A 25,607-nucleotide genomic window follows, 5' to 3' on the forward strand; every position below is an offset into this window, starting at 1 on the left:
TGTGTCACTAGCATCCAAAAAAATTCTAGTATCTCTGATTAATGGAGTTTGATTCCTGTTTCTGGCTGCTGGCTGTGAGGGAAGCTGAGAAGGCAAGTTTCTGGGCTTTCTCTCGGGTTGGCACAGACCTAAAAGGTGGAGAATTCTCCAAACCAGCTAATTATGTAAATTAAGGATGTCTAGACTGATAAAGAATAAAATTAGTTTAATAATCATCCTGATGTTGTCAGGAAGAAGTAAGGGAGAGGGAGATGTAATTTGGGAGCTCTCCCCTTTACCCAGTCACCCAAGCAAGAAACCTCATGCCATCTGGTCTCCTCTTACCTCCCATGTTAAGTCCTGTGAATTTACTCTTGAACTTTCTACTCTCTGATTCCTCCCTCTATACCCTCTACCCTGGTTTAGGCCCTTATCAGTTCTCACCTGGGCTGTTGAAACAGCCACCTAACTGGTATCCCCACTTCCAGTCTGATTCCTCATTGCTCCAAGAATGATGTTTGTGAAACACAAGTCTCATCATGTCACTCCCCTACTTAAACGGTTTAATGATGGCGATCGCTCACAGGCTAGTATACAAAGCCCTTCATTACCTGACCCTGCCCATCTTTCCCGCTTCATCTCCTGCCACAACCCCAATACACCCTGGTGCAGAGGGAACATACCTCAGTCACAGCGAACTTGCCGGAATCCAGTATGATGGTTTTTCGCTCCCTTTGATTTCCTTTTGTTTCCTTTGCCTGGAGTTCTGCCCCATCTCCACCCATGAAATTCTCCTTTTTACTTATGGCCAGGTAAGTGTCATCTCCTCTGTTCCCAGAGAGAACATGAGACTCTTTTCTCTGTGCATCTGTAGCATTTGCACATCCATCTTGCAGTGTGCTTCTGGCTTGAGTCCATGGATGTTCCTTCTCTAGATCATGAGCATCTTAGTGGCATGGGTCTGATTTCAGCCCTCACTGAGCTCTTACTGCCTGGCTGAATGCATGATGGTTGGAGTAAAGAACCGAACAAGTAGCAACTTGGATTTGACCTGACCGTACTTCATAGAGTATGCTAAGTTTGGTGGGGGTTTTTTTTGGGGGGGGGGGAGTTTAATTGTAATAAATAAGTTGGATTAGCTAGGTTTGATGTTACTTGAATAAAATGGCCCATTAGAGATTGATGATTGGTAGATTGATAGGTAAAATGACACCCCTCAGAATATTCTAGTTTTAAAATGGAGGCTTTTGAAATTTGATGTCTCAAACTACTCCTTTTATACAAACACAAAATTCATAACCTTAACATTTTAGAAAAACTATTGTGTTGACTGATATTTTCAGTACTGCATTGTGTCAGCAGCCCATTACCCGGAAGCAACCTGCCTAAGAAGCCCTGTAAAGTGCTTTGAGTCCTGAGAGGAAAAACTTCTCCTGCTGTGCAGGGTTAGGATGATTAGAATTAAGACTGTGTTTGTGTTAATGCTCGGGACCCATAGGAGCAGTGATTTTTGCCTGTTTTGTTGACACATGTATCCCAAGTGCTTAGAATAGTGCCTGGTACATAGTAGGCCCTCAATAAATATTTGTTGAATGAGTGAATGGATAAAGGGCTGGCATTCAAGAACAGTATTTTCTCTAAATTCACTGAACTGAACATAGCTTTACATCCACTGAAATTCAGGGATAGAATTTCCAGGACTCAGAGGAGCTAAAGAAGAGTGATGGGGGTGGCTTTAGTAGTTCTGCTGGTCAGGGAAGGCCTGTCCGAGGGTGGTACATACGAGCAGGGACCCAAATGATGTGAGGGAGGAAGCCACAAGTATCTGGAAGAAGGGTGTCCAGCTTCTGCTCACCCCTACCCCAACCACTGCCCTGGCAGCTAAATTATTAAGACACAAAACTGCCTCTTAGTCTTACTTCCACAGCTCCCCTTGGAGATCTCCTCTAATTTTTTTTAATCAATATATTTATTCCAAGTAAGAATTTTACACACACACCAGGCATATTATTTCCACACAAATCCAGCCTTGCAATAATATTTAACACTTTCGCCATGAAACTCAAAGACATTTGAAAAACTTCTCAAGGTGCTTATTTTAAGTCACTGAATTCTTTAATATTTGTAATCCATGCTTGTTCAATTATAATTTTTAAAATATAATTGTATTGTTCATTATACCTATTTCAGTACTCATTATGCTTATTATATGTATTTAAAACATCTTTTCTAAAATTTTACGTTCTCCAAAAAATAACCTTTTAGTAACTTGAAAATATCCATATATACCTCTAAGCAGTACTATTATAAAATGAAAATTGTGTTTCAAGTAGCAAGTGCTCAAGCCACACCAATTTAACTGACATCCGGTTTTATAAATAGGTCTTTCACTCCCTGTTCCTATTTTAACATGCCAACCAGTACTTCACTGATACCCCAGGTTTCCTTGCATCAGACGCATCCATAGCTTTGGGCAACAGTCCATCCTCCTTACAATCCCCGAAGTACTTTCTTGACGCACCTTCTACTTCAGGCAAAGAGGCTAAATAAATCGAAGTCTGGGCACCTTTTGCTGGAGTTTTGAACAAAAGCCCATGGCACCAAATTGAAAAGTGGTTTGACCCACAGTGGGATGTGTATGAGCCTCCCAAGATTAGTCCGCACAATACCAGGGGGTAACACTCTGACAGTATCGTACGTTGCGCCTTCCAAGCCGCGAGCTAATTCTCCGGTAAAAAGAATGTTCCCCACTTTGCTCCGACTAGAACAAAAGCTTTGATTATAGCTTTGTTCACTGTTCAAGTCTTCAAAGTTGATGTCTCCATGCTTATAAAGTTTGGAAGAAACTACCACAATCCTGCTGGGAGCTGAACTTTTGAGGAGTCCAAGACTGGTGAGCAGAAAGGGCCCCAGATGGTTCACCGCAAATTGCCTCTCAACCCCTTCGATCTTCATATAAGGGACTGAAGGATCCTTGCACTACTCGTCAAGACGTCCGCTCTAGGCGCTTCCTGCAGCATCTCCACACGGAAGGCGCACTGGGGGCAGCGAGGCGAGGTCCCACTCCTTGCCAACGAGCCCGCCAGTCCGCTCCGCCCGGAGGTGGGGACTCCGGCCTCGTGCATCTGAAGATCTAGCTGACCCGCCGCTGGCGCCGCCTCCGCGCGGGGTCCTGGCAGCCCACGGTCACCCACAACCCCCAAGCGCAGCAGCTAGGCGCCCAGGCCGCCCGTCGCCTCGTGGTCAGCACGGTCTTCCCATGCCCGAGGCCGGAGTCCCCACCTCCGGGCAGCCGCTGGGCCCCAGGATCAGCTCAGCAGCCAGCCACAGGGTCTCACCCAGTGCTGCCAGTAGTGCCGCCACTGCAGCCGCTGCCATAGCCGCCGGGGCGGAGGGCCCACTGGTCCCTCTGTAATTTCTAGTATAGTTCACATATCATGGGGAAGTTGATGCGCCTCCAATTAAGTAGGTCTCAAAATCCCCACTCAGTGCCCTGTGGCAGTTCAAAGGCCTCGCTGAGATTCCCTGGTTCCCCAGAGGCTCCCAACATTCCCAGGGCCTCTGTTGGATTATATTTCCATACCTGCAGTCTCCAAGTTGACCCAGGTGTTCAACAAAGCCCTTTCCACAGTGCCACCCCCCTAACAGGCGCCCACACACAAACCCAGTCACACACTGATTCATGAATCTTGGTCAACTCCACCGAAGACTGAGGGGTTGGGGGGAAAGGAGGTTGAGGTGGTTTGCCTCACTTAAAAAAATGAACAAACTTGGCATTAAACATTTAAAACACCTTTTGGGCATCCAGCCACAGGGGACTCTCCACCGGCCTAGCGCCCCATATCCTGGACACCATCTTCCCAGCTTCTCTCAGGCCCTCCTTGCCCCCTTCTTTCTCTGTTCCTCCCCTCTTCATCCCTCCTGCCTCTTTGCTCTTGGGAGCAAAAGAACATATTCTCCTTGTCTCAGGCAGAGCAGTTTGGCCAGCATCTTTTACTTCCTGGGTTGCTGCTCTCTCACATTTCACCCAGGCAGATTCTCAAGGCGTTTCTAGAAAAGTGTCACCCTGGAGCACACTCATAGTGCCAGCTGTCTGATAGATTTTTTCACTTCGTTACACCACTGAATTACAGTATCAGTCCTACTGTGGGGATAAACATGGAGGAGCCCTGAGGAGAGATGCTCCAGCCTGTCTCGGAGGAGGTGTTGAGAGGAAGGCCTTGCAGAAGAGGTGACAACTGAAGAGGGAATAGGAGTGAGCAAGCACCAAGGGCAAGGAGAGAGGTGGCACAACCCACGGAGCTTGGACAATTTTGCATTTGATAGAGCAGAGCATGCACGTGGGGAGGGGAAGCTAGGGAGATAAGCAGGGCCAACCCAAGAAATGTATTGCCTCAGCCAAAGGGTTTTAATTGTATTCAGAAAGCAATGTGAAGCCCGTCAAGGATTTTGAAGGATAACGCAAACAGATTTGCGCTTTTTTTTCTTTCTAAAAATCACTGCAAGGACCCCTCTGAGGATGGATGGACTGGAGGAGGGGAGAGAGCCTGGAGGCAGAGTGCCCTTGGCCTGGGGAAGGGAACAGAGCCAGAGACAGAGAAGAGGGGACGATCAGAGAGGGATGGAAGAGGCAGACTGGACCCAACCTGGTGAGTGACTGGCAGTGAGTCGGGAGGATGCAAGGATCAGACTGAGGATCAGGATCCCAGCAGGCTTCCAGCTGGCTGGCTGGTGGATGGCATGGCCGTCTGCTGGGAGGTGGGGCCCAGACAGAACCACAGACAGCTTTGGGGGCAGCTCATGGATTGATTCCCTCTAGTCCTCGCTTGCTGCTCATGGTGACTTCATGGGCTCCCAGCCTGCAGGACATTTGTTCCTCCCCAGTGTCTGTCAGCTGCAAGAGGAACTGCCACCTCCCCTGAGCTCTGTGCCAGCTGCAGCTGGGTGTCTTTGAGCACTTCCTCTCTTGTGTGGTGGCTGGTGGCCTGTGGCCTCCCCACAGAGAGGGGAGGCTGGTGCAGCTGAGCAGAGGAAAGAGGGCACAGAAGGCACTGTGAGGAACTCTGTGCTGTCTAATGGCTGTGTGACATCAGGCAATTCAGTTATCCTCTCTGAGTCTTAGATTCTCCATCTACAGCTTAGTGATGGGGAGAATACTTACTTCAGACATGTGTTTTAAGGATTTCAAATAATGCATGTGGTAGTGATTCTGTAAAGCGTAAAATCCTGTGAGGGGAGTGAAGGGAACTAATATTTGTGGGTATATGAATTGAGATTCTTCACCCACTGCCAACTCCTCTCAAGGAAGATCTGGGGGTCATGGAGATGGGCTTTTTGGAAGTTTCAATTCATCTTCGTTGACTCAGAGTCCCTTTGTAGTGAAAACAGGCCCTGGGAGGAGGAGAATGTACCATGAGCATGGTAATGTCAAGGTTAATATTTCACAACATGTAGGGTCAAAGTCACTTTAATTGGAAGAATTTCATGTTATACTGACTGTATGATCTTCATAAGTAAAGAATTCTTGTACAGACGTTTGCTCTAAGATTAATCAGAGGAAAGCAGGCTCAGGCATTACTGACAAAGAGAAACCAAACTGAAGTCCAGTCCTCACCCTCTCCCGAGTCCGCCCCAGGAAGCCTGGCCCGCTGCCCACCCACACACCCCCTTTAGCATTAGCAGGAGCCTGGGCCAAGAAGACCTCTCTTTACATCCAGCTGCAGGCTGCGGTGCACAGTCTGCAAGACACAAGGGACTAGGTACTGGGACTCTGTCAGTGGGGGTTGTGGGGTGAGGACAAGTGAAGGTTGGGGATACAAAGTCAGGGGAACGGGAGCACCCAGGTGGGACCTCCTTCAAATGCTTTAACAGTGAAACTTGTCCCCACCCCCTCAAGGGATGACTTAGCCAGAGTTCCAAATCTCGGTCCTCCAGCTTGACATTCTCACAGGGATTTATGTGCCCTTTAGTAAGAGAATAGCTCAAACCTCCAGCAAAACTCAGTGAGAACTCAGTTTTAGGAAGCCAGGCCTTGCCTGTACCTAAGCTCCTGGCAGAAGCACCCTGCTGCCCTGGGGACTTCCAGGCAGAGAGGATTAAGGAGCAGCAAATGCCAGTCCCAGCCAGTAGACACTGAGCCATCTCCTTGCTCCCTGGTTCCGTAAAAGACACTCGTAGTGGACAGACAGAAAGGTTCTCGCCCTTTCTACCCAGGACAGTCGGGCATGCTGGGGAAGGCTGCCCTCCCTTGAGGGATGCAGAGGCTCAGAGGAAGAGTCTGCATGAGCACTATCTCACCTTTCCCCTTAGACTCCATCCCCACCCCCAAATACACACACACACACACATCACACACATGCTGCCGCTGCCACCAAGACCTCCACCCACAACTTCCAACCCAATAAGTAGAAGTGGCTTTCCCTCAGGAAACGTGACTGTCTCCCACCCCTCCCTGGCCCTGTGATGATGGGGAGATCCTGAGCTGCCCCTGCCCACAGGAGCTCTCAGTGTGGTGAAGAGACAGTCCTAGAAGCCTGTGACAGTGACCTGCCCTCAAAGAGCATCTCAGTTCTGGGGTTCTGGGACCCCTCCAAAAGACCCAATAGTCCTCCCTACTCCATCCTGGCAAATGGGTGCCTGGGAAGTGGGGATGTTCCCAGGTGGCAGAGGGGGTATGTGGGGAGCACTAGAGGGGAGAGGGAGCAAAGAGAGGCTCCCTGACACCCTGATTATTTCTACTCCCCTAGGGACCCCAAGCCTGCCTCCCCCTGCCTAGCTGCCTTCCATCCTGGGTGCCAATGTTAGCTCAGCGACTGGAGATGGAAAGTGTGGCTGGAGGAAACCCGCAGGGTGACCGCTAGTAACCCAGCTACACGTGATGGTGGCCAGCTGCCAGTCGGCTCCCTCCTAGAGGCTTCCAGCTGGTAGCAGCTCTGAAGTCAGACAGGCAGTGGCTCCTGGGCTGTCCCAAGGGGACAGGAAGCCCAGGGCCTACACACCAAACTGGCTTCTAACACCCACCTAGATAACAGGCCAAGTGCAAGCAGGACTTCCTGAAGGCCCCAGGGTCTTAGGCCAGCTGGTGTGTCTAGACTAGAAAAAATAGAACATCAAAGCTTACTCACCCCCAGCTGAAGCAGATGGAACAACAGTTCCCAGAGCAGTTTCCATGCCATTATGTCATTTCACCTGCCTAACAACCCAGAGGAGGGTCCTGCCCACTCTGATCCTGGGCACGCCGCTCCGCCTCTCCGTGCCTCAGTGAGTCTCTGTAAAGTGGGGAGAATAAAAGTGCTTATAGCTCTGTGTCCTTTCTAGCTTTCTAGCTATGTGTTCTTGCAATGTATTTAACTTGATTGTGCTTCACTATTTCTCATTTGTCAAATGGGGTTACAAATAGAACCAACTTCATGGGATAGTTGGGAAAATTAAATAAGTTAATTCAGTTCATACGTTAAATAAGTTAAAACAATGGCTGACTACATAGAAAGTGCTCAGTAAATGCTAGCAACTATTATTATTTCTGTTATTATTAATCTTAGGATTGTTATGAGGATTAACAAAATAAGAGCAGCTGGCATTTGTTGCATATTAACCACGTTTCTGGCACTGGACTCAGTCCTTTATAGGAATTGCCTTGTGGATACTGTTGAGTTCATGTTGCGAGCAGGACCTAACACATAGAGAACACTCAGGAAATGGCAGCTACTCTTATAATTCACCCTCTTTCCTAGTCTACAGAGGAGGAAACTGCTCAGAGCTTTAATGACTTGCCCAGGGCTACTAAGCTAATTAGTAGGAGCACTTTGACTTGAATCCAGGTCTTCTGGAAAACAGATCTCCACCATCCGGCAACCCTCACCTCCTCCCCCTGCTCAATCCTCAACATTTGCTCTGTAGCTAAAACTGGCTTCTCTTCAAGAAATCTGCCAGAGGACACATCTGCTGCTCAGTGGGAAGGCACCTGGGCTGCTCTGCACACAGCTGCCATTAGCGCCTACACTGGGAAGAGCTGAGCTTGCCTCTTGATGGCATTTCCCCTTCAGGGGCCAGCAGCCAGGCTCCAACAGGCACAGGTACGTGCAAGAGAATGAGATGGGGTCATGGACATTCCCAGGAAGCAGACCTGACCCCAACTCCAGCTTTGCCCTTCTACCCAAATGTCCCTCTGCTGAGATTCTGTGATAGAACGTACCAGAAAAGAGCTCTGAGTCCTCCCTAAATTGAGCAAAACCAGTCCACAACCAGCAACAGCCAGCTGAGGGGTGACAGGTGTTTGCCTGCATGTTACATCTGAAAGGCAATGTTCCACTGAAGACACGACTTCTGGACTGTTGGCAAGTCACTTCCCTCTCGAGGCCACAGTTTCCTCATCTGTAGTATTAAAATACTAATCTAGTTGGATTGTTCTAAGGAGCAAACGAGAGAACGGGTGTCAGAGCACAGGGCCTGGCATCCAGGAACATAGGCAGGAGGGGAGTTAGCCCACAGTACGCACTCCACAAATGCTCACTGAACAGCTGAAATCTGCCAGCCCAGAGCACTGAGGTGCATACAGTAAAGGGAGCATGGACACCGTGAGGTGGAGAACACGCAGACGTGAGACCTCGACCTCTACTGAAGAATAAAAGCACGTGTGCGATGCAGGTGGCTCCTTTCCGACCTGGAGGAGGACACTTTCCAGAGACTTTACAAAACCCCACTTACCACAGAGGGTAGAGAAGCTGTGTGGCAGAAGGCACAAGATGACAGCCATAGGCAGATGTGAGCAGTGAGGTGACCAGGAAGCAATGGAGCTGTCTTTACCTTTGATACCCCAGTATTCATAGCATGAGCTGGTCCTTGTGGGAACAGGCACATGCTGAGAGGGAGCCAGGGCGGTGGTATACTGGGGCTGCCATGTTATCGGCTCACAAGAACTAATTGTTAAGTTTTCAGAACTTTTGCAAACTGGTTGTTACTGTACTAAGTGTATGCCACTTCATCTTTGCTGCAAGCCTATAAGGTAGGCATCATGCCCATTTTGAGGTGATAAAATGGAGCTTTCAAGAAGTGATTTTTTGGTGTTGCTTATTTCCCATTGGACAGTTACACGGACCTATCACCCAGGGCCCATTTGAAGCCTGGCCTGGGAGGGATGATTTGATGCTGAGACTGCAAGACATACAGACAAAGTAACTCAAATCCAACAGAATGCCAACTCTCAGTGAGCTGTCAGATGAGTAACTCTGACATTAAGATGCATGCGACTTTCTAATGCCTTGCCCGCTTACATACCACCAATGCAAGCTAGGACAGAAGCTTGGAAAAAAATTAAATGAATCTGCATTGTCATTCTGGAAATGAGATGACTTCATTTTCAGTGGTCACAGGAACATCACCAACTCTCATCCCCCTCTCATTTTTGCTCTCTTTGCCTTACCCAGCTACCTAACATTAAAATGTCTCTGCCTGTAGGGTCAGCCTCGCAAATCAGTTCCTACTTCTGACAGGAGCAGGAGGCACTTTCAGTGGCCTGTGTTCTCTCCCTCAATCCTATGAGCTTAGGAATTGGTCATACTCCTAGATCCAAGATCTGGTGTCCTAGCCTCCAAACCACTGGGCTCCCAAGATCCCACCAACCAGAGACCTGAGTGATTTAGGAATAATAATGCAGCTTTGAAGTTAGAGAGACTTAAATTCCAACACTACCACTTGACCTTGCACAGGGACAGTGTACTAGTCAGGATGGACTAGGCAACAGTGCTAAAAACTCAGCAACTTAAATTAAGAAAATTTATTTCTCATCATAATATATGTGCAACGTAGGTCAGTGGAAAGCAGTGTTCCACATAGCCACTCAAGGACTCAGGCTGAAGGACGCTCTATCTTGTAATGCCACCATCACAACACATGGTCTTCAGGAATACTAAGATGGCAAAAGAAGGCTAAAAGGTCAAGCTTGAGTTTTTCACCATCTTATCCTAGAAAAATGACACAATGGCACTTCTATTTATGGTCCATTGGTTAGAACTGGTCACATGGCCCTGACTACCTGCAAGGAACGAGAAAGCATACCCTTCCATATGCTCAGGAAGTGGAGAGACCTGGACATGGCTGAATAACTCTACTATAGCCAGTATCACAACATGTGGCACTACTGTGTGATTTTCCTCCTTCAAGGTTCCTACAGAGCCCACAGACCAAGCATTCATTAGGCTGGTGGAAGGCCTGTAGCTGGTATAACTACTCATCGTCGGACTCCATCCCTGCTCCACCCTCACCCTCAATGGCACCCACAATGAACTGGCTTATGTCCAGGGCCCTTCTTCCTGGTCGGTCTTGCCTTACTGTCCTGCCTTCTACCTCCAAGCTTGAGCCCTACCCTCAGAAAAAATCTGTAAGACGGGAGGTTTCATGTCTTGTCCAGCTCTTGACAGTTTTTAAGAGCAGCGTCTATCAATGTTTTTGGCAGTGAAGTCATCTTGGATCCTCAACTTCTTAGAAGCCAAGGGGCCAAAGAATCCACAGTCACAATAAATTTACTGCTGAAGATACAATCCCTCAGCTGTCCTAAGGAAGTGATCGAATACGCAGAAAAGGGTTATGTACAAAGACGCTTATTGAAGCATTGTTGATAAGAGCAAAACACTGGGAAAAACCTAAATGTCCAGCAAAGGAGAATATTTATAAATATAAATCATCCACTGATGGATGTACTGGTTCTGCCTGCCAAGTTCATCAGGGTAAAAAGAAAAGACAAACTCAGATTATTTATTGTGATAGAATTAACTGGGAGCTTCCCTGTCACTGTGGGTCACAGTGTGATTGCTCTCATTTTGTTTGCCCTGCAATTATACTTTCCCAAGTGGATTTTATTGGCTCATTTTAGGGCCATTCTATAGAAAGCATCTCTATTGGGCAGCCTATACGTGGTTGGATAGACTTTGCCAGTGCGTTGGTCCCCTATCCAATCAGCTGTGTTTAGGGGAGCAGCCAGCTCTCCTCCCAAGTGGAGAAGGTTGTTCTGGTCTCTAATGAATCCCCCTTCAGTCTGTCTAACTCGGTAGAATAATATGCAGTCTTTAAAAATTGTATTTACCAAAAGTTTTTAAAGAAATGGGGAAATATGCAGGAAATAAAATGTTAAATAAAATATTAAAAAGTTTGATCTATATTCTGACACATGCTACTACATGGATAAGTTTTAAAGACATTATGCTAAGGGAAATAAGTCAGTCACAAAAGGACAAATAATGTATGATTCCACTCATACAAGATACCTAGAATAGCCAAAATCATATAGACAGAAAGTGGAATGGTAGCTTCCCAGGGCTGGTGGGAGAGGGTAATGAAGAGTTATTATTTAATGGGTCCATAATTCCAGTTTTGCAAAATGAAAAAAGTTCTAGAGATGCATGGTGGGGATGGTTGCACAGTAATGTGAATTTACTGAATACCACTGAACTGAAAACTTAAAAATGGTTAAACGATAAATTTTGTTATGCATATTTTACTACAATTTAACAAACTGAATCTATAGTATCACGTCAAGAGTGTGTGTGTGTGTGTGTGTGTGTGTGTGTAGGCCTAGCACTCCGCCTTTGGTAATGAGGAAAAGATGCTACAGTTTCTTCCTAAAGTATCTTCCTTTAGCTAGTGCAAAGACTGGCAGACTATTATCCACCAGCCAAATCTAGCCTCCCATCTGTTTTCATAAATAAAGTTTTATCGGAACACAGTCATGCCCATCATCTACATATTATCTATGGCTGCCTCTTTGCTACAATGGCAGAGTTGAGTTGAGAGACAGTATTGTCCAGAAAGCCTAAAATATTTGCTATCTGGCCCTTTACAGAAAAAGTTTGCTGACTCCTGCATTGAGGGCACACATGGAGGCCAGAAGAATGATCAAAATTTTAATGTGGGTTCCAAGTCCTGTATTTCAAACCAACAGAGTCCACATGCCTGGAGATTCCAGAGTTGATGTCTCTTCTCGAGTCAGTTGTTTTCTAACTTCTCAACAGGCTCAGAGCCTTCATTCTAGACTCTTAGGATACCCCATGAGGCTACTCTGGAACCTACAGGTGAAGGAGACAAAAGGAAAAGGGGCTCTCATGGTGCATCTGATTCGTTCTCTTCCTGGAGTTGTGTTGCCTAAGATCTTCCTCAGTTACCCAAAGCTTGGAATGTACTAGAAAGAGAGGGAAAGGACATCACATCACATTTTCAAACACAGATATAGTTTAGAAATCTGGAAGAATGTGTACCAAAAAATTCACTGTGATATCTCTGGGTTGAGATTATGGACAACTTTTAAATTCTTCTCTATAAATTTCTGTATTTTATGGTTTTTTACAATGAGCATGCATTGCTTTTATAATCAGAAAAACTAAGTTATTTTCGTACTTTAAAAATTAGTAATGGAAACAAACAGGAGCACAGCAGGTTGAAACTGAAGGAGAACCACATGGGAGACATTTCAACAGGGTCAGAAATCTGGGCAACAATTAGCCAATCTCAGTTTGTTTTCTTGACCTAAGCTCTTCTCAGAAAGAGCTGAAATCTGGCGAGCCCAATATTTTCATGGCATGTTCAGCCACATGGCCCATAAATTTCATTTGTCCTGGCACTCTCAGCTCCTCTGAGAACTCCTGTGCCCTCTAGGCCTTTAAAAGCAGCCTCTAAGCTGCCACATACTTTTTTTCTCCATTTGGCCATAGGTCCTCTTTTTAAAGGCCACAGACATTGGTTCTGAAGAGCTGAAAAAGTCAGACAGACCTGAGTTGGACATGGGCTCTGCTACTTAGCTGAGCTTGGACCAATTACACTAATTTATAAAAGGGAGGTAAATCCTAGCTTAGGGAGGAGAAGAAATTCTCCTCTCCTCTGCCCATACACCTTCCTCCTCTCTCAACGCTAATCTGAATTGTAGACAGTGACTGGGTGGGTTCAAAGCTCCTGTAAACTGGTGGGTCTCCTCTCTCTCTCCTCCTTCCTGGGGGTAAGAGTAAACAAAGGAGCAGGGCCTTCTCTCGCATGGAAGGAGGCACAGCCATTGTGTACGCATTCCTTTGGTTTCCTGTGAAGTAGCTGGTAACAGAGTGGTGACATCCTAAGATTTGGGTTTAAATTTAGGGAGAGGAAAAAAGACTCCAAAGACCTCGCCTTGCCTGCACTAGTTTTTTGACTCAAGCCCAGATAGTTTCTTCATATTATAGAATCAAGACATGGTCTTACAAAATTTGAAAGAATGTCACCTTAATCTGCTACACCCCACCACTACTCCTTCCAATATCTACCTCACAGAGCTCTAGAGAGGACTCAATGAAACTAAATGGGATAAAGCAGCTCATACAAAGCTAGGTGCATAGTAGAAGCTTAGTATCAAGGAACTTTTTCCTTCTCCTCTTCCTCCTTCTCCTCCCCTCTCCTTCCTTGTCCTCTTCCTTCATTCTGATCTTAAAACCATTCCTCTAATCACCATAACATTTGTCCCATTGAATTACAAACACCAAATTTACTACCTTTTTAGTGCCTGGAAGGACTGAGCTTTTTTGTGTGGTGGGTTTGTTACCAAATTGAAGTGGTTATAGGTAATTTTGGTGCTTTCTTTCCTTTTAGCCTTTACGTTATACTTGTGTTTACTAACCTATTCTGATCTAGAGTTGGAATTTTCTGATTCTGTCTATTTATCACCTTGCTCAAAGCTTTGTAACCCTTTCCCTTTTTGTTTGAGGTAGGAGGACTCCTTTCCACATTTCTTATAAGGCAGGTCTAGCAGCAGTGAACTCTCGCAGCTTTTGTTTGTCTGGGAAACCCTTTACTTCTCCTTCATATCTGAAGAATAAATTTGCTGGGTAGAGTATTTTTGGCTGATAGCTTGCTTCCTTCAATATCTGGTGTATATGATTCCACTCTCTCCTAGCCTATAGAGTTTCTGCTGAGAAATCCACTGATAGCCCAATGCGGGTTCCTTTCTGAGTTATTATCTCCTCTCTGGCCACCCTTAATATTCTTTCTTTGTCATTGACTTTTCACAGTTTTAATGTAATATGCCTTGGAGAAAGTCTCTTCATGTTGAGATACTTAGGAGTTCTATTAGCTTCATGCCCTTGTATACCCAGTTCTTTCTCTGGGTTTGGGAAGTTCTCAGCTATTATTTCTTTGAATAAGCTCTCTGCTCCTTTCTCCCTCTCTTCTTCTACTGGGGTCCCTATTACCATTACGTTACTTTTCTGAACTGAGTCAGAGATTTCTCATAAAATTTCCTTACTTATCAAAAAATCATAGTTCTCTCTCCCCTTCCACCTGAATCTTTTCTAGATTTCTATCTTCAAGCTCACCAGTTCTTCTTTCCATATGGTCTGCTCTATTTTCAATGCTTTCTACTTTATTTTTCATCACCAGAATTTCTTCGTCTCCAGAATTTCTGGTTGGTGCTTTTTTTTTTTTTTTTTTAGAGTTTCAATCTCTTTGGTGAAGTACTCCTTCTGTTCATTAATTTCATTCCTGAGCTCATTGAACTGTCTTTCTGAGTTTTCTTGTAACTCAAGTTTCTTCACGACAGCTCTTTTGAATTGTGTCAGTTAGATTGTAATCTTGTGTGACTTCAAGTTTGGTTTCTGGAGAGTTGTCATTTTCTTTCTGTTCTGCTGTGTTACTGAGTTCTTCATGGTGCTTGATAAGTTGATCCTCTGCCAGTGCATTTGTGGTAGTAAACACCTTTCTTATTTGGGTAAGGCTTTGGATGCTGTCCCCACTGCTGGAAAGACTGGTGCCACTGCCAGGGGAAGAGGAGGAGGCTGGGTCACTGGCTCTGTGTCCTGAAGTCTCAGGATGTGTGCACCACCTGCCACCACTTGACGGGAAAGGAACAGGGGCTAAGCCACAAGCACCATGTCTGCTCCTGCAGGCTCTGGTTGCCGGCACATGCGCTGGTGTGAGGATCTGTGTTTTGGATCACCACCACCAGGTGGGGGAGGGGGCTGCTCCCCTAGTTCTGCTGCCTCCTGGAGGTCCAGCCCACCCACCTTCAGATGTATAGAAGCATGGATCTCTCAGGCATTCTGGCGTGCTGTGCAGGGAGCCCACTGATGGTCAGTGGACGTCTTATGGATTGTAACTTAGAGAGACAAAGGGAAGAACTCACTCTGCCATGATGCTCACATATTCTTCTTGATTATTCTACAATCCTTTAAAAATGTAAAAAAAAAACAAAAAACATTCTTTGTTTGTGTGCTTTATGAAGACAGGCCTTGGCAGATTTGACCAGTGCGCTGTACTTTGCCACCCACTGGCCCAGAGGATATGGGTTCTTTCCTGATAGAAAGACCTTCCCTGAACACCTTATTTATGAGTGCACCTACCCCTTACCCCTCCTGATCTCCCTTCTTGCTTGATTTTTCCTCTGTAGTATTTATCACTTGCTAAAATGTTTTATATAATTTACATATTTATTTAGTTTATTTTCTGGATGCTTCAGTAGAATGTAAGTTCCATGCATGCAAGATTTTTCATCTGGTTTGTTCACTGCAGTATTCCAGCATGAGTGCCATAGTGAATTCTCAATGCATTGTTATTAAATAAATTAAAATAACACAATGGTATCCTTGTGTTTAGCACTTTACAAATGACAAAAGTCTTTGACACACATTTTAACATCTATTTTTGTTTAATTTTCACAATCACCCTTTCAGGTAGGTAAAGCAGGTACTATTATCCTTATTTTTAAAATAAAGGAGAGAGGTTAAGTAATGAAGACAGCATTGGAATAGAAGGAAAATCAGGGACTTTGGGTCATATAGATCTGGCTTTGAATTCTGGCTCTAACACTGTGATCTTGCGTAATCTCTTTGCAATCAGTTCCTTACCAGTGAAATGGAGATAATAATTCTTGCTTTACAAGGCTATGTGAAGATTAAATGAAATAATATATTTGGGGAAATAGTAGTAGAATTTAGTACAGAAGTCAAATTGACAGCCCTTGAGCAGGAGTGTAGGGAAGGGCTTTGAGCCCAATACTTACATCTTTATGTTCAGTTCCACAGGAAAGTAACGAAGAACATCCGTCTGCAAATTCTAGCCCCATCTGTAAGAAGAAAAAACACAAACACATCTCCACTGTCCACAAACACCATTTACACCACCTTCACCACTGCCCTTAGGCTGAGTTTTGTTTGACTGGTTAGTTTGGTTTTATCTACAAGTATGTTAAATGACGGTTCCTTTAGGCAGGGGTTCAGCTTGGTTACAATATAAACTGCTTCTTGCCAGTTGACTTAATCTAGCTTGATGCATTTATTGAACCCGTCTGGCCCCTATAGACATTTGGATTTCTATACCCTGGCTTAGTGTTAAGACTTTTTGGCAGCAGCCAGACCTAGATATGAATCTTGACACCACCACTTATTTAATCTCTCTGAGGTTAAGTTTCTTCATTTCTATGAAACTAGGGTATCTTTGCCCCCCTAATGCCATGTACTCTAAAGTAGAACACTTAAGACCCTAGTTTGCAAGACTTCCAGGCCAGTCCCTTTTCTGATTTTCCAAAGGGACCCAAGCCTTCAGATGTGTGAAGGAAATGAAGATCTAGTTCTGTTTTCTCTCAAGGTTGTAGTCTAGAATAGAAACCTCAGCATTCCAAAGAGATGCCTCCAATCCTTGCCGCTGCCACACCCGGTGCCAGAATAACTACCCTTGGAGCTTATGGAAGTTAGTTCCTAAATATGACTCCCCCCAACACAGTGACCTACCACTGTGGATATTCACTCTCTTCCCTTAAATCTGGACAGGGCTGAAACGAAATTTAGACCAATATATGTGGCCAAAGTGATGCTGTGTGTCTTCCAAGGCTAAGTTATAAGAAGTGATGCAGCTTCCATCTGGGTCCCTTGGAAAATGCATTGGGAGAAGCCAGCCTTCCTGTCAGAATTCTAACAACTCTGTGACAACCATACTGTAAGGAAGTCCAAGCTACCCATGTGAATACACCCTGTGGAAGAAAATCAAGCCCCAGTAGACAACTCTAGATTTTCTCCTATTCAATAGTCAAGACCAACTTGCCAGACAGAGAATGAAGAAAACATTTGGACATCCAACTCACTCAAGCCTTCAGATGACACTGGCTCCAACCACCATCTGGCTGCATGACAGACCATAAGTGAGAAATTTCCTACTGAGCCCAGAACAATGAGAGGTCATAAAAAGGCTGTTATTTTAAGCTATTCTGTTTTGAGGAGGTTTGATATGCAGCAATAAATAATGAGTAGAGGACTGTACATACTATTGTTGCCTGCACATATGAAGCCACATGGCTGGGGCCAAGCTTCTGCTCCCAGCTGCTTCCAGCATAGCAGGTAGAAATTCCTGCCCAGAAGGCACTGCTCCTCAATAGGCAAGAGAGGATGACTCTTCTCTTTGCATTGTAGTTGGACAAGGTTACCTCATGACAAAATTGCCTTGGGCTTCCAACATTATAAATCCTTCAAACTATTCCTCCTGCTACTCGCCCAGGACATAGCCTGTCACCAGGATGGCTGGGTTAGATCAGGTTCTGGGATCCACTGCCAAACTGAGTGTATCAAGCAGAGTCACAGCAGAAAATTTCAAATTAGAAGATACTTTCAAATTAGAATTACAAATTAGAAGGTACTTTCAAATTAGAAGAATTGGGGGTCTTAATAAAGAACTGTTTACAGTGTAGAGGTGTAGAGGACCCACTAAGAATAATGGTGTAACCCCAGACTAATAACCCCAGTGGAATGTTACTAGCTCTATGCTCATAAGGATGAGAGGAAGGAGCAGTTAATGCAACCTGAATCAAGTCATGCAGAGAAGGCCACTTTGAGAGGAACTGTGTCCTTCAGTCTAGAGATGTAGCCAGCCCTGGTAACACTTCAGGGAATGAGCCAAAGGAATAAAGATCAAGACCTCCTTTCCATTCCCTTCTTTTGCTTTCCTGCTAGAGCTTTTCATTGGCCAAAATCAAGCAGAAGCTAGAATACAAGGAAGTCCATCAATGTATTTTATTAGTCTATACAGGTCAGCGTCTTGCGGCTGAGATCAGGATGGACAAGAGCAAATGGAAGATACCTGGCACACAGATCTGGAACCGTCATTACCTACCACTCTCAGCCCAACAGTCCATCTCTTTCTCTCCTAATGGAGATTTTATCTTGGGAGGCTCAATGTCACCCCTTGCTAATCACATGCCACCCAACAGCTTTCAATAATTTTGGCTCTTAGATAAGAAAGGTTCTGAATCCTTTCCCTCCCAAAAGCCTCCTGGGTTCCTTATACAACTTTGTCCAGCCTCTTCTCCAGAAATTTTAAAGCTTCAATCATTTCTTGCTCCCTGATGTCCTCTCCAAAAAACTTTAAGCCCAGAACATTTCTGGAAGGCTCTCCAAGAAACTAATTATTGTGATTATAGGGGGTTTGGGGTAGACAGGAACTTCTAATTGTCACTTCTGTTCTGTTTGAAAAAAATTTTTGCCATGACCATGTGTTACTTTTTACAACTAACGTAAAATGAGAATAATAATAGCTGTCTCATAGAGGAGAATTAAATGAGATCATGGATTATTCACTGCTGGACACAGCAAGTGCACAGTTAATGACATTGTTCTTCTACTCCTCCTCATCTTTAAGTGACTTGTCCAAAATCGCAGTAAGGGCTCAGATTTGACTTCAAGGTTCTGGATTCACGTATAATACACTTTGCACTACATCGCACTTCCTTTAACCATGTGAAAAAATCATTTCTTCCAACAAATATAGGAAGAAATGTGATACTCAAGGCCCACGACTGACCTTTGTGTGCCTGCAGACAGTAGGTTCTCCAAACCAAACACAAAATAAACTTATTTAAATTATATTCCTTCTACAATTAAAAAAATTACAGAAACCTTTGTTGTGGCACTCCAAAGCTGTAGGCTTGTCACTTCATCCCTCTGAGTCTCAAGTCCCTTCTTATCTCACAGGACTATGGTGGGGTCCACAGACAGGATGTTCAGGAAGGCACGTTGACTTATTATGATTACAGACCCTGCAACCTCTTAGTTAAGATCTTTTAGAGTGGGAATTTATCCTGCGTTAAGAAGGTAAGGCTGGAAATTATATTTTTAGCTTTAAAAATAAGACAGATAAGTCAGGGCATAATTCTTTACAAATAATTTTCACTTTGTGGAAAGACAGGCTTTCCTGACTGCTTTTCAAAATTATTTTGATTTATCCATAATTTTCAGGAACACACATTTAGCTTAAAATGAGGTGTCATAGTTCTAGAACAGAGACCTGGGAGATGGGCTGAGCTCTAGGAACTTCAAGAATAGGAACAAGGGAAAGTAGCCCATTACCGGAATTCCTGTGGCCCTGAAGAAGGGCAGTGCAAGGAGGCGAGACCAGGATGGCTAAAGAGAAATGCCAGGGTCAAGGAAGGGCCGCCTCCTCTAAAAGTGGTATAAGAGTGACACCTGGTTCACCAAACCTGATATTCCAAGCCACAATTGCCTTCTTAACCTCTTTTCTGAAAAACTCCCTCTCTTCTGCAAGTTCTTCCCAATGGAATGCCTTTAAACTAAAAGGGAAAGACAAGGAACATCAAGAATTTAGTTTCTAGAAATTTCCTTTGCCCATTACTTTACTGGTAACCATTTATTCTTCATAAATCCACTTCACTGGCCATAGATGCTTTCCTGATTAATGCATTGCAAAACTGCTGGAGTTTGTTCAGAGTCCCACCACCCTTACAGAAGCTCTTCTGCTCTCAGATCCTCAAATGTTGCAGAGTAGGAAGACAGGGAGATATTGAAGGAACATTGCATTACTTCTCTCAAAGGCAGGGAGCCCTTTGTAGTATGACAGCCCCTCTCTTCACATTTCGTTAAGGGGCTGAGTCATTGGATAAGAACCACCTGATGCTACACATACAAATACCCCTCCCCAGCAACCCCATGACAGGCTTCAGATCAGGGCTCAGCTCTTCCTTCTTTCTCTCTGCCATGTGTGTATATATACACACATATATACATATAAATTTTTTTTGAGTCCCTGTGCTTCAATCTACCAGGGAAGACAGACACTTAAGTAACTGGAATACAAAATTGTAATTGTTATAAATGGGAAATACAGGGAATGACAGAAGCTCACAGGAGGACCACAACTCTAAAGGGGTAGAAAAAGCCTCCTAGGGATAAGTATGCTTTAAGCTGAATCTTGAAGAATAAGTGGAAGTTATTTAGGCAAGTGTGTGGGTGTATGTGTGTGTGGCTATGTGTTGAGGGTGGGGAAGCAAAAAAAGTGTTCGAAGAAAAGAAAGTGCCATGTGTGAGGACAAAGTCAAGAAAGTACAGAGATTTTAAGAAATTGGAAGGGTTGAGTATGATGAATATACCACGTGAGGCAAAGATGAACAAGGTCAGAGATGAACTGGACAAGTAAGCAAAGACTAGTCTCTATCTCTCTTCCTATCTGGATGTTTTCATATATTTGTTTATTCAATAAATACTTATTAAGTTCCTCACATTTGCCTATTAATGGGAGACCATGAAAGGCCTTGTAAACTAGGTTAAGAAATTTTGTCTTTATCCTAAAGGCAGTGGGGTAACACTGAAGTATTTTATCGTCCTGGGAAATCTGATATCAATCACCAAGACGCCTTTAGGTTTTACCTGAGGCAAGCCCAGGAAATTATCACTCAGATAGGATAGAGGAGCCTTAGGGGAGTGTGGAGAACACCACTCCTCTGGGATTCTCACTACACTATGATGAAGGAAACATCTAGTGAAAATGTAGGTTAGAGGCAACTATGCTCCCTGCTTTCCTTGATCAGAGACTTCCTGGAGACTTGGGGTCCCAGGACAGGAATCCCTTAGAACATATCCTAGGGTTGAGGTTCCCAGAGGTACCCAGATTAGCTTCGTTATCAGGTGCATAAAACTCTTAGGATTGCTATGTCTTCTTGATGAAATGACTCATTATTATTAAATGAGCCTCTTTATCTTTGGTAATATTCTTTGCTCCAAAATCTACTTTACTTAATACTAATTTGGCCACTCCAGCTTTCTTTTAATAGTGTTAAAATGGCATATCTTTTTCCATGCTTTTACTTTTAATATATTTGTGTCTTCATATTTAAAGTGGGTTTTCTTGGGGCCAGCCCTGTGGCCAAGTGATTAAGTTCATGCGCTCCACTGTGGTGGCCCAGGGTTTCGCCAATTCAGATCCTGGGTGCAAACATGGCACAGCTCATCAGGCCATGCTGAGGCGGCATCCCACATGCTACAACTAGAAGGACCCACAACTAAAAATACACAACTCTGTACCAGGGGGCTTTGGGGAGAAAAAAGAAAAATAAAATATGTCTTAAAAAAAAGTGGGTTTTCTTGAACCGTTTGTGATGGCCTAGTGGTTAAAGATTGGTGTGCTCTGCTTCTGCAGCCCAGGTTCAGCTCCTGGGCATGAAACCACACCACTCATCTGTCAGTAGCTATGCTGTGGTAGCAGCTCACATAGAAGAACTGGAAGGACTTACAACTAGAATATATAACTATGTACTGGGACTTTGGGGAGGAAAAAAAAAAGAGAGAGAGGAAGATTGGCAATAGATGTTAGGTCAGAGTGAATCTTTCTCAGCAAAAAGAAAAAGCAACAACAACAATAAAAAACCCTGTTAAAAAGAATGGTAAAGTGGGTTTCTTTGAGACAGAATAAAGTTGGGATTTGCATTTTTAATCAAATCTGACAATCTCAGTCTTTTAATTCAGTGTTTGGACTATTTAAATTTAATATGACTGTTGATATGATTGGGTTTAAATCTACCATCTTGCTCTATTTATTTTCAATTTTTATCTTTGGTTCTTTGTTTACTTTTTCCTCTTTTTCTGCTTTCATTTGAACTCATTGATTTTTCTAATGATTCTCTGTATGTCTTTTGTTGGCTCATTACTACAAATTTGCTGTGTTATATTACCGGTTATCTTAGGGTCTATAGTTTACATCTTGAATTTATCATAGTTTACCTGCAAGTGATATCATATCATTTCATCTATAAGAACCTTCAAACAATATATTTCCATTTCTCCCCTCCTGAAGGAGAGTTTGTTGGCATCAAATTAAGTGAGGAAAAATCTAATAGAATTGCAAAAAGAAATAGATTAATCCACTATCATAGTTGGAGACGTTAACACTCCTCCATCAGAAATGGACAGATCCAGCAGGCAGAAAATCAGTAAGGACATAGTTGAACTCAACAATATCATCAATGGACTGGATATAATTGACATTGATAGACTACTCCATCCAACAACAGCAGAATACTTATTCGTCCTCAAGCTCACATGAAACATTCATCAAGACAAAACACATGCTAGGCCATAAAACATACCTTAACAAATTTAAAAGAACAGAAATCATGCAATATCTGCTTCCTTATCACAATAGAATTAAACTAGAAATTAATAATAAAGGTAAATAGAAAATCCCCAAGTATGTGGAGATTAAACAATACACTTCTAAATAATACATGGATCAAACAAGAAATCTCAAGAGAAATTTAAAAGCTTTTTGAACTAAATGAAAATGAAAACACAACTTATCAAAAGTTGTGGGATGCAGTGAAAGCAGTGCTTACAGAGAAATTTATAGTATTGAATGCACATATTAGGAATTATCTAAAATCAATAATCTAAGTTTCTACCTTAGGAAACTAGAAAAAGAAGAGCAAATTAAATCCAAAGTAAGCAGAAGAAAAGAAATAATAAGAATTAGAGCAGAAGTCAATGAAACAAAACAATATCAATGCAGAAAAATCAATGAAACAAAAAGCTGATTCTTTGAAAGGATCAAGAAAATCAGCAAGCCTCTAGCCAGGCTACCCAGAAAAAGAAAAAGAGTACACAAGTTACTAATGTCAGAAATGAAAGAGGTGACATTACTAACAAACCTATGGACGTTAAAAGGATAATAAAGGAATACTATGAACAAGTCTATGCCCACAAATTTGATAATCTAGATGAAATGGACAATTCCTTGAGAGACATAATTTGCCAAAACTCATAAAAGAAGAAAGAGACAATCTGAATAGGCCTATATCCATTAAAGAAATTGAATCAGTAACTAATAAACCTTCCAAAACAAAAAGCACAAATCCCATATGGGTTCAGTGGTGAATTCTACCAAATATTTAAGGAAGAAATGACACCAATACTCTACAATCTCTTTCAGAGGATAGAAACAGAGGGACTACTTCCTATCTCATTTTAGGAGGCCAGCATTACTCTAATACCAAAACCAGACAAAGATATTAAAAGAAAAGAAAACTACAGACTAATATTTCTCGTGAACATAGATGTAAAAATCCTCAACAAAATATTAGCAAATAGAATCCAACAATGTATAAAAAGAATTAGACACCATGACCAAGTGAGATTTATCCCAGGTATGCAAGGCTGGTTCAACATTTGAAAATCAATTGATGTAAGCCATCACATCAACAGACTGAAAAAGAAAAGTCCCATGATCTTATCAATAGATGAAGAAAAAGTATTGACAAAATCCAACATCCATTCACGATAAGAATTCTCAGTAAACTAGGAATAGAGGGAACTTCCTCAACTTGATAAAAAATATCTACAAAAAAACCATAGCTAACACCATATTTAATGATAAGAAACTCAAAGCTTTCCCACTAAGATCAGGTACAAGGCAAGGATGTCACCTCTTACTACTCCTTTTCAACACATACTGGAAGTTCTGGCTAATGCAATAAGACAAGAAAAGGAAACAGAATGTATACTGATTGAGAAGGAAGAAATAAAGCTGTCCTTATTTGGAGAGACAAGATTGTCTATGTAGAAAATCTGAAAGGATCAACAACAAAAAAAAAATCCTGGAACTAATAAGTGATTATAGCAAAGTTACAAGATACAAAGTTAACATACATAAATCAATCATGTTCTTATATACCAGCAATGAAGAAGTGAAATTTGAAATTAAAAACACAATATCATTTACATTGACACCCCAAAAACTGAAATACTTAGGTATCTAAGAAAATATGCACAAGATCTATACGAGGAAGACTGAAAACTCTGATTAACAGAATCAAAGAAGAACTAAGTAAGCGGAGAAAGATTCCATGTTTGTGGATAGAAAAACTCAATATTGTCAAGAAGTCAGTTCTTCACTACTTGATATATAGATTCAATGCAATTCCAATCAAAATTCCAGTAAGTAATTTTCTGGATATTGACAAACTAAATCTAACATTTGTATGGAAATGCAAAAGACCCAGATGGCCAACACAATAGTGAAGAACAAAATTGGAGAACTGGCAGTACCCAACCTCAAGACTTACTATAAAGCTACAGTAATCAAGACAGTATGGTATTAGCGAAAAAAAAAAAAATGAACAAAAAGATCAAAGGAACGGAATAGAGAGCCCAAAAATAGAACCCCATAAATATAGTCAACTGATCTTTGACAAAGGAGCAGAGGCAATATAATGAGAAAGACAGGCTTTTCACAAATGGTGCTGGAATAACTAGACATCCAAGTGCAAAAAAAAAATCTAGACACAGACCTTACACCCTTCACAAAAACTAACTCAAAGTGGATCACAGATCTAAATGCAAAACAATACAAAACTATAAAACTCCTAGAAGATAATATAGGAGAAAACCTAGATGACCTTGGATATGTTTAGGTACAACACCAAAAGCAAGATCCATGAAAGAAATAATTGATAACTTTGACTTCATTAAAATAAAAACTTCTGCTCCGAGAAAGATAATGTCAAGATGATGAGAAGACAAGGTCAGAATGGGAGAAAATATTTGTGTAAGACACATCCAATAAAGGACTGTTATACAAAATATACAAAGAACTCTTAAAGCTCAACAATAAGAAAACAAACAACCTGATTAAAAATGAGTCAAAGACCTTAACAGATACCTCATGAAAGAAGATATACAGATGGTAAATAAGCATATGAAAAGATGCTTCATATCATATGTCTTTACGGAAATGCAAATTACAACAATGCAATACCACTACACATCTATTATAACGGCCAAAGTCTGGAACACTGACAACACCAAATGCTGATGAAGATGTGGAGCAACAGGAACCTTCATTTCTTGCCAGTGGGAATGCAAAATGACATAGGGCATATCCACTTTGGAAGACAATTTGGCATTTCCTCAAAAAATTAAACCTACTCTTAGCATATGATCCATCAATCATAATCCTTGATTATGTACCCAAAGGAGTTGAAAACTTATGTCCACATAAAAACCTACACATGGATGTTTATGGCAGGTATATTCATAACTGCCAAAACTTGGAAGCATCCGAGATGTTCTTCAGTAGGTGAATGGACAAATTGTAGTACATCCAGACAACAGAATATTACTCAGTGATAAAAAGAAATGAGTTGTCAAGCCATGAAAAGACATGGAAGAACCTTAAACGCATATTACTAAGTGAAAGAAGACAATCTGAAAAGTCTATGCAGTGTATGTTTCCAAGTATATGACATTCAGGAGAAGGCAAAAATATGGAGGCAGTAAAAAGATTGGTGGTTGCCAAGGGTTGGAGGTGGTGGTGGAAGGAATGAACAGGTGAAGCACAGAGAATTTTTAGGGCAG

At 42.8% G+C, this 25,607-nt stretch overlaps 1 pseudogene; it reads right to left on the reverse strand.

Moving 5' to 3' along the window:
* Positions 1-2,012: 2,012 nt before the first annotated feature.
* On the reverse strand, positions 2,013-4,882 carry LOC138920705 (retinol dehydrogenase 14 pseudogene; annotated as a pseudogene).
* Positions 4,883-25,607: the final 20,725 nt, after the last annotated feature.

The sequence above is a fragment of the Equus caballus genome, chromosome 25, assembly GCF_041296265.1.
Source record: "Equus caballus isolate H_3958 breed thoroughbred chromosome 25, TB-T2T, whole genome shotgun sequence".
Lineage (NCBI taxonomy): Eukaryota > Metazoa > Chordata > Mammalia > Perissodactyla > Equidae > Equus > Equus caballus.